The sequence below is a fragment of the Adiantum capillus-veneris genome, chromosome 1 (assembly GCF_014529385.1).
Source record: "Adiantum capillus-veneris isolate H3 chromosome 1, ASM1452938v2, whole genome shotgun sequence".
In the NCBI taxonomy this organism is placed as follows: domain Eukaryota; kingdom Viridiplantae; phylum Streptophyta; class Polypodiopsida; order Polypodiales; family Pteridaceae; genus Adiantum; species Adiantum capillus-veneris.
In genome coordinates this window covers 18,343,327-18,352,194 of record NC_140931.1, presented here as the reverse complement: position 1 = coordinate 18,352,194, position 8,868 = coordinate 18,343,327, and positions in this window count along the sequence as shown.

Below are 8,868 nucleotides of genomic sequence, written 5' to 3'. Positions count from 1 at the left end.
TCAGTTTTGGATGTGCGTTGGCTTCTAGCTCGTCTATGGCGTCACGCTCAAAATGGTAGTGTGTAACAAGCAAATGCGCTCGACTCAACCTATAAAGCAATTATTGGCTTAAAGTATTAGAAGTAGCGGCCGCAAGTTCATTGTGTAACCGGCCTTAGTTTGTTTCAGCCGCGGTGGGAGGCAACATTGTGCAAGTTGTGACATGCCTCTTGAGTTTCTCTACATTTTCGCACCAGGGACATCAACCTTGAAGCCATCGTGTAGAGCTAGAGGGCAAAAGCTCGTTTCTTCGAAAGGGGGAGGCCTACGGAAAGGGGGAATGGGAACACACCCGGAAACACAACACAAATGCCTCTATAGCCCAGGGTACTAACAACGCCACCGTCCACTAGAAATCACAATCAGAACCACTTATTTCTGCAAGCACATCATCGTTTGCATGCATACCAGTGCACACATGCTTCACACAATCAACCGACAGCATACCATCACAATTTTTCCTGTTTCTAGCAATTCCACAATGTACACCTCTCTCTCTTTCTCTCTCACACACATAAGTGGCCCAGGTGGGTACACACTGCACACGCAACTGGCATCGAACACTTGAGCAGATCAAAGACGAGAAAGGGGGAAGAAACGGGACAAAATTCAATTATGATTTGCTCCAGTTATGACCAAAACACCGCTTACAATCACCATAAGACCTGCTACCATCGGTTTTGTCAGCACGAACTTGATGAGTGCACAAAAACCTAGGCAGCCCTCGGCTTCACCTCCATCGGGCTCTCCTTGTTGAGAGCTTGAGCAAAAAACCTTTATCTTGTTGGAGCCTTCGCTGCCTCAAAAGACCCCAAATTACAAAAAACGGCCCCCTATATGGGCATGGACAACCACCCCTATTTTTGTCAACCTTTTCTTATTTTAGCTTTTCTTCTTGCATGTGAAGCAACTCTTGGCTATCCTCGGTAGGCTTCCCTCCAAGTCATCTCATGAACTCCCCTTCAGGAGCCCCAACGGCGGCGGCGGTGGTCTCCCCATGTGCCTTCAAAAGTATTTGCCCCTTAGGGCATGTGATCGACCTCTATTGAGCATGCCACATCACCAACCTATAGCGCTTCAAGACGCCGTCATTTGACACAGGCCATGATTGATGAATCCCACAAGAGTGTAGATGGTGGTGACAATGTCTTTAGAGAGATGCCTCACATTGGTCTTCTATGGAGACTATAGGTTGAGGCTTTCCAAAGTTACCACCAGCGGCAGATGCCACATGAAGGCACTAGTGGAGCAGTTCCATATTGTACGACTATGCAAAGCGGTGAGAACCCATTGTCCACACCTATGAATAGGACAAGTTAAGCTCATTTTGGGGCACTTAGTACTTTGAGCACTCTTAGCTCTCTTAACTCTTGGAGTCTAAACCATAAGAACTTTAAAGCTCTTAGATCACTCAGATGCTTCATGATCATTTGCACTTTGTATCATTATGAACGAGAACCATTCCTAGGCTATTAGAGTCTTCAATTTAGTGTATTTCCGAACCTTGTATCTGAATTTGAATCTTAATCGTTTATATCCAATTGTATTATGAACTACATTTGTAATCTGAAAAACATTTTGAGTTGTCTCATTCAATCTCTCATAATCTCAAATTGTCTGTTCGTTTGAGTCCAGTCATTTGTATGAATTTTGGTGCATGTCTCTATCATTTGTATCTGAGTAATATTTTGTAATTTGAATAACAGTTTGAGTTGTCTCATTCAATCTCTCGTAATCTCAAAATTTTATTTATTTGAGTCCAGTCATTTGTATGAACTTTGGTGCCTGTCTCTATCATTTGCAGTCTGCTCTTTGTCTAATTCTATAGCATCTGCTCATTTGGTATCTAAAGGTCTGGCCATTTGGTACCTAAAAATTCGAAGTTGTGATTAGTCACTTTGAGCCTCTCTAGATTAGCCTCTAAAGGTCTGGCCATCTGGTATCTGTAGATTTGAATTCATGATCAATTACTCTTACCCTCTCTAGAATAGCTGTCAAGCTCCCAGTCATTCCAAAAAGGCTTAGTGAGGCAGACTTCTTACCACATCAATTAACACTAGAAGAAAGTCTCAATCATATATATAGGTTTTTCTTAAAATACCAAGTAGATACCCACTCCCCACTGCCATACCTAATGTCCACTTATAAGGCCCACAAAAATGCCTTTAGATGGATTACCAATGGGGCAAGATGTTGCTTTTACAACATTTCTCTACTACTAGGATGCATACTAAAAACATGCATACCTAGTATTAAACACCAAGCACACCTACTCCACACCCCTCCACCGTCAAGCACTATTATGTTCTTTCTTTCTCAAAAGGGCGAGTCTTGGAGATAAATACTTGGATGATTGACAACAGGGTGGTACAATACAATGGAGGTACTTTTAAACAAACCAATGGGATATCTATAGGACTAGCCTGCTTATGTATATGGTACAATCTCTACCTAAATGCCTTGGAATACACATATATCAAAAAGCTCATGCAAGACCCTCACCTAAGACCCAAGCTCACCTCACTTCAACTTCCGTTTAGGTACTTTGCTGATATCCTATGCACCAATAATGATGACCGTTACTTTTTTCTCCAACGACATCTCATATACCACTCATACCTTACCATTGATGATATTGCAACATGCTTCAATTAAGGCATTGGTATACAAACCATCTTCCTCGTCATGAAGCTCCTAATCCAAAATGGAGTGCTTAGTAGATCAAGGGTTATTGAGGAGAAACAGCTCTTCATACACATCTTCCATTATATACATAGAAGCGGCAACTAACCAATCAGATGGGCAAAATAAAGTTATCATATCCCAAACTAAATCCAATCCTCTTCTCTAACTCTTCCCCATCTAATGCTCGTACACACATCAAACAATGATTTTTGCAAAAATCATTTTGAAAGGTAATGTTTATAGAGGCTTGTGAAACGTATCTTAGAATCTATCAACCTAGACACCAATTATCGCATACCCAAACAATCCTTGCCATGTTGGCACTAGGTCTCGAAGGGGGCCTAGTGCCCCCATGGAGTATCCCACCTAGTGTGGGAAGGATGGAGGTTTGTTTCACACACCATAGTCCAATATAGAGCTCACCATGGGAAACCACCCCTACTTTGTAAAAATATATACTATGTATAGCTGAGGACACACTTGTCGGACAATACTCATATCAACCTCAAAGCACCGACATGGCCTCCACATAGGTGATGAGCATACAAACACGCCTATTGGTTGCCCTAGGTGGACCTCAATAACAAGTGCTTTGCAATTTTGACACCTTCAATCCATAAATTAAAAGACTAACGTATGTTTTTTCTTCACGATGGATGCACGTAATAGTTCCAACGCTTACTTAGGAAGACATAATATCATACTATCTATATTCCTCATGTAATTCACAGCAAAATTAAGTATTAAAAAGAGAGTTTTCCATCAAGACGATTCTTAAGAGGAGAACCATAGGTAGTGCAAGACTAGTTTCATAGCATCCTTTACACATTAAAACACCAAGTCATGCAACATAACTTAAGGAGAACATTAACCATATTTGCTTGGAGCTAGTCCTCCCTCCAAAAGGACTTTTGTATTATAACTCTCCCAATGAGAGCTCTATTTATAATACAAGCTTGTGCTCTTGCGGAGCTTCCTTGACTCGATGAAGACGGTGAGCTTCATGATTCACACATGGTGTAACCCTCCTTCCGGCCAAGCCCTAAACATCCCAAGGGGGAGAAATAATTGCGAGGATGGAGGTAGATGAGGAGGAAGGGAAACATTTTGCAAGCAAAGAAGTATTATTTTCTTAGATGTTTACTCCATGAGCAAGCTCTTAGCACAACTAGAATAGTAGAGAAGAAGAAGAAGAAGAGCTTTCATGAATCTACTTGCTTGGATTGTATCCATAGTCAAGTGCTTGAGCATGGAAACCATCACTTGAGCGAGAGAGAGAGAGAGAGAGAGAGAGAGAGAGAGAGAGAGAGAGAGAGGAAGGACTAGCTTGGACACAAAGAGGCACGTGAGAGTCTGAGAGAGAATGCAAGAAATCTCACAAGCCCCCTTCTTATCCCCTTCATCCACTTGCCAAAGATCCCCAAATGGAATATTGGTTACATGTTCAATGATTAGTCGACTTAAATTGCAACTTTGTGCATGCTTTGACAATTATCCCTCCTTCCTAATCTTGAAAAATTTTGCCCTCCCCTTCCTCCTAGACTTGACTTTGGATAGAGTACACACACACACACACACACACACACACACACACACATGTACATGTACAACTGCTTGGTTTTGTCCGGGCACGTCAAATGGCTAGGAATCTCCATTCCTCTCGTGGGAGACTCTCCTTAGAAATGGTTTTTGGCTTTGGGCCTCTAATCCTCTTAAAATTCCCCTCTTAGGGTAGAGTACACACACACAGACATAGGTATATGTACAACTGCTTGGTTTTGTCCGGGCATGTCAAATGGCTAGTAATCTCCACTCCTCTCGTGGGAGACTCTCCTTAGAAATGGGTTTTGGCTTTGGGCCTCTAATCCTCATAAAATTCCCCTCTTAGGGGAGTGTGAATTTTTTTGGGAAGCTTACTAGGTAATAAATCCCCTCTCCCACTCTCTGCAAAATACCACACTCTATGCACGACCAATCTCACACACACACACACACACACCACACACCCCCACCCCCCCTCTCTCCCCTTGGGTTAATGTGGCGGCTGTCGTTGGAGCATCCTCTCATGATAACACAGTAGGCAGCGTTTCGTTGTGATTATTACTCCTCAAATCTTGTACCAGAATTGATATTTATAAACTAGTGGAGGGTTCCACCCCTCACTTAGCCTTGGCGCTTGTTTTTTTTATGTGTGTGAGAGCATAAATAGTGAGCTTTTATAAGTACGTGAACTAGTACATACTGGGTTGCAATGGAGACGGTGGAACACAAGGACATGTCTCAGGTTGGTTAAAAAGCTATGGTTTTTTATTTTGCAATACTCTGCAATAGAATGCTTATCGCTTAGTTGGTTAATGACGGTTACATTCATCTACTGGTTGGATTAGCAGTTCGTCTGCGTCCTTTCTCTCACATGGGTTCGCGTCACTGTTTACTGTCTCACTTGAGGATTCTTGTTCACGTATTGGGTTACTAATTATAGTATGGCAGATTCCATATAGGATTTGATTTTGCCTAGCCAATTTGGCTACCTTGAAAACTATCAATGGTTTATTTTGGTTATAAAAGCTGTGGATTTGGAGAGATTGCTCCGGAGAGTATGACACTTGGATCATAAGGGGTTGTGGCCTTCTGATAAAGAATCATATGTATAGCATTACCTTATAATTTTTGTCCTAAAAAATAGGGCTAAATAGAAACCAATAAGTATAACTACTCTAAAGAGCTTCTAAAAGAACAACAACAATAGAGAATTGGATTACATAAACACTTCGGACAGTTGTTTTAAGTTTTCAAAAATTGTAAGTTGGACATGGATAACAACTGATATAGTCCATTGACAGATGTAAAACATATCCAAGGCTAACGAATGTGTTGTCTTGTTTGGATGGATGCAGGTGAGGACTCTATCCTTTCTTGGAAATGTTTTGGCTTGAAGCAATTATCAGTCCATGACTTCATTGGCTCCTACTACTGGAACTACTTCTTTGATTAGTTACTGTCATTTTACATTAGAATGAGATATCATTCGTATAGCCATGTACAAAGATAATTCTGAGACTGCGTTGTTTTTGTACTAATCATTGTCACTTTTCTAAAGCAACTTTCCTTTTGAATGTAAAAGTTCATTTATGTTTTATTATATAAGTAAAACAACTACACACACACACACACACACACACACATGCCCAACTTCCCATAAAGCAAGTGTGAGCTACTTTGGACATGTGGCTTAGCCAAACGTGGAAGAGAACGAATAGAGTCAACTTTCTAAATAGGGAAGGGATGATCTAACCTTAGAATTTCAATTTTCCCTTGCATTAATTGGAAATCATAGACTTACCTTTAATTTAACTAGCTCATGTGCAAGACCTTTGCACTATCCTTTGGAGACCCAAGAAGTTGAACCGGCCTAGAGTCTACCTATGCTAATTTAGAACGGTCTCTAGTAAAATTAAACTTACCCTTAGACCTTGGAGCTTCACCTCCGGGGTGCAAAACCTTAGTTTAATCCTTTGAGGATTCTATGAGACTGGTTCGAAACTTACCAAATTTAAACTCTTTTTAGTAAGTTTTAATTTTACCATAAAGCTTTCCAGACTTCATACTTAAAGTCTAATGAGTAAATTTGATTACTTCAAATTTTATCATTCCTTGAGCTTTATCTTCAATCGAGATAATCAAATAGAAATTATCCTTGCTCTTTAAAAGGATTCTTTCCTTTAGTCCCAAGCCTTTGATCAAACTAAGTTTATAAGCACTTTAATTAAATTCACTTATTCTCTTTTATTTCCTGAGACTTAAGTGGCCAATTTAAGATGAAAATACTTTTAGAAGGTTGGAAATTAAATTCTTATGGCATTGCCTCTCCCTTGAAATCATGATCGTTCTTGACTATGAAGTAGAAAAAATACCCCAAACATGATTCGTTGTATGAATAACTTATGAACATTAAAAGGAAATCTTCGAGTCAATACAAGAAAAAAAAAGTATATAACATATTTGTTCATACATGGTTCTTACCTTTGACATGCATCATTGTAAGCATTTACAAGATTTACGATACTCTTTAATTGGTTGTCTTATATCCGCCTTGTATCTTCAAAAGGATAATTCTTAAAAATTAATAAGATATTGTCGGATAGTCTTACCACTTTGTAAAGCCTTGTCTTCATGTCATAGAATACTCTCGGGCTGGGATTTCTCCTTGACCTTCACTCTTTGGGTGGCTTGCCTTTATATGGTTTTAAAAGGCTCACATGAAAGGCGTTATGAATGAGCCAAGTGCCAGGTAATCTTAGCTTATAAGCCAATTTATTAATTGGGTTTACTTGAAAGGAGCCATTATATCTGTTTGCTAGCTTAAAATAATATGTTTGATGACCTATTGGGCGTCCTTGTTTCCCTTTGCGTGTTGTGTGGCTTAGACGTACTTTGGGAAACTTAAGAAACACCCAATCATTCTCTTTGAAGGTCAAGGATCTTCTATTCTTATCAATAACAACCTCTTTCTTCTGTTGTGTGATGGATATAGTGTCCTTATGTGCGCTCCTTGCCGCACTGTCGAAGCAAGGGACTTGTCGATACACCGTGTGCGAGCCACAAATGGCTCCAAGCACACAACAAGACTAATCTAGCAAGCTCAAGAGAGCAAAGGGTGTGTCACTCACCGCTCTACGCTCGTCTTCGTGGTGGATTCCTCGCCGCGATGAAGAAGAAGCTGCAATCGTGCTGCGCTCAACCGCTTCGCCGCCGTCGTGCCTTCGTAATGCTTGATCGCACACACACTCTCCCTCTCTCACTCTCTCTCACATACACACACACACACAAGGAGGTGAAGAAGAAGAAAATGAAGATGGAGATGGAGCAAGAGCACTCTTCTATTGCACAAATGAGAGAATAAGTGAATTTTAGGTTTAGTTGGCTTTTATATGAGCTGACCCCATTCACACTTGGGCGCCCATGCTTAGCCAACTAATCCCTTGAATGTCCCAGTTAGAGTGCGCCTCTCATCGGCGATCACTCTTACCCTTTTCCTATTGGTCCGACAAGCCCGGTACCTGACTTTACCAAATACATAATACACGTCCGTCGTAGGTGATGGGGTGTCTGTGAGCCGTGAGGGTTAACATGCCCCCCTTCCTGATGTAGATTCCGTCCTCGGAAGCTATTGAGTTGAAGCTCGTTCGTCGAGGTGGAAGAGCATTTGAGATGAATGTCCTTAGCCTTCTTCAGTCACTGTAAAATCAAACAACATTGGCACAGTAATTGCATTCTCATAAGTGATTAAAAAGCATATGCAGTTTTAGATAGACAAATTGATTGGTAAAAGAATTTCAAACAATTTGTCAGCAATGAACATTAAATTGCAATGTAATCAAATGCATAAACAAATGTAAAGGTAAAAAATTAAACAAGTCTGGGGTCGCTAATTTGACGGTCGAAAGGCACTAGAGATCGAATATTAATACCATGGGTAAGCTTCTTAATTTTCTGAGGTCAATTAAGTTGTTTAATCGCGAGAGCCAAGTATTCATGTTCGAGGGCTGACTAGAGGCTATATCTAGAAGACCTTGCAGTTAAGCTACCATAAAAGGAATTTCTCATGAAATCATCGCCTGACTGATTACTTTTTCTTTGACCCCCCAAAGTGTATTCACAGTGATTCAATTTGATGTGTGTGCTTATTTTGTATGCCTTGGGTTTTTTGCTTTTCAAGAAAAAGCGCACATATTGGGAACCTCTAGGGCTCTAGTACCATAGGCGATACATGTGAGTGAAGTACCCAATCAAGCTGAGATTTCTGTTCCAGCTTAAGATTTTACAATGTGGCACTTTGATTTTTTGTTTGTTCATTTTCATCATTTTAATTTTGTAACTTTGGGGGGTCATATAACACTGATACACCTCCCCAGGCTCATCACACTAGTAAACTCCCTTTATAATACTTAAGCTAAAGGTCAATAGGGTCAAGCCCACTAGAAAGCCCTAGTATATTTCACACAATGCTGCCTAAATCGGATTAAGAACCTAAGTAACCATTAATTATTAGGAAGGCATTCCCCATGGTATTAAGAGAAGATCTCTAACACCTAACTTGGTCAAACTAGCTTAGTCGGACTGCTTGATTTTTAAACCTAGACA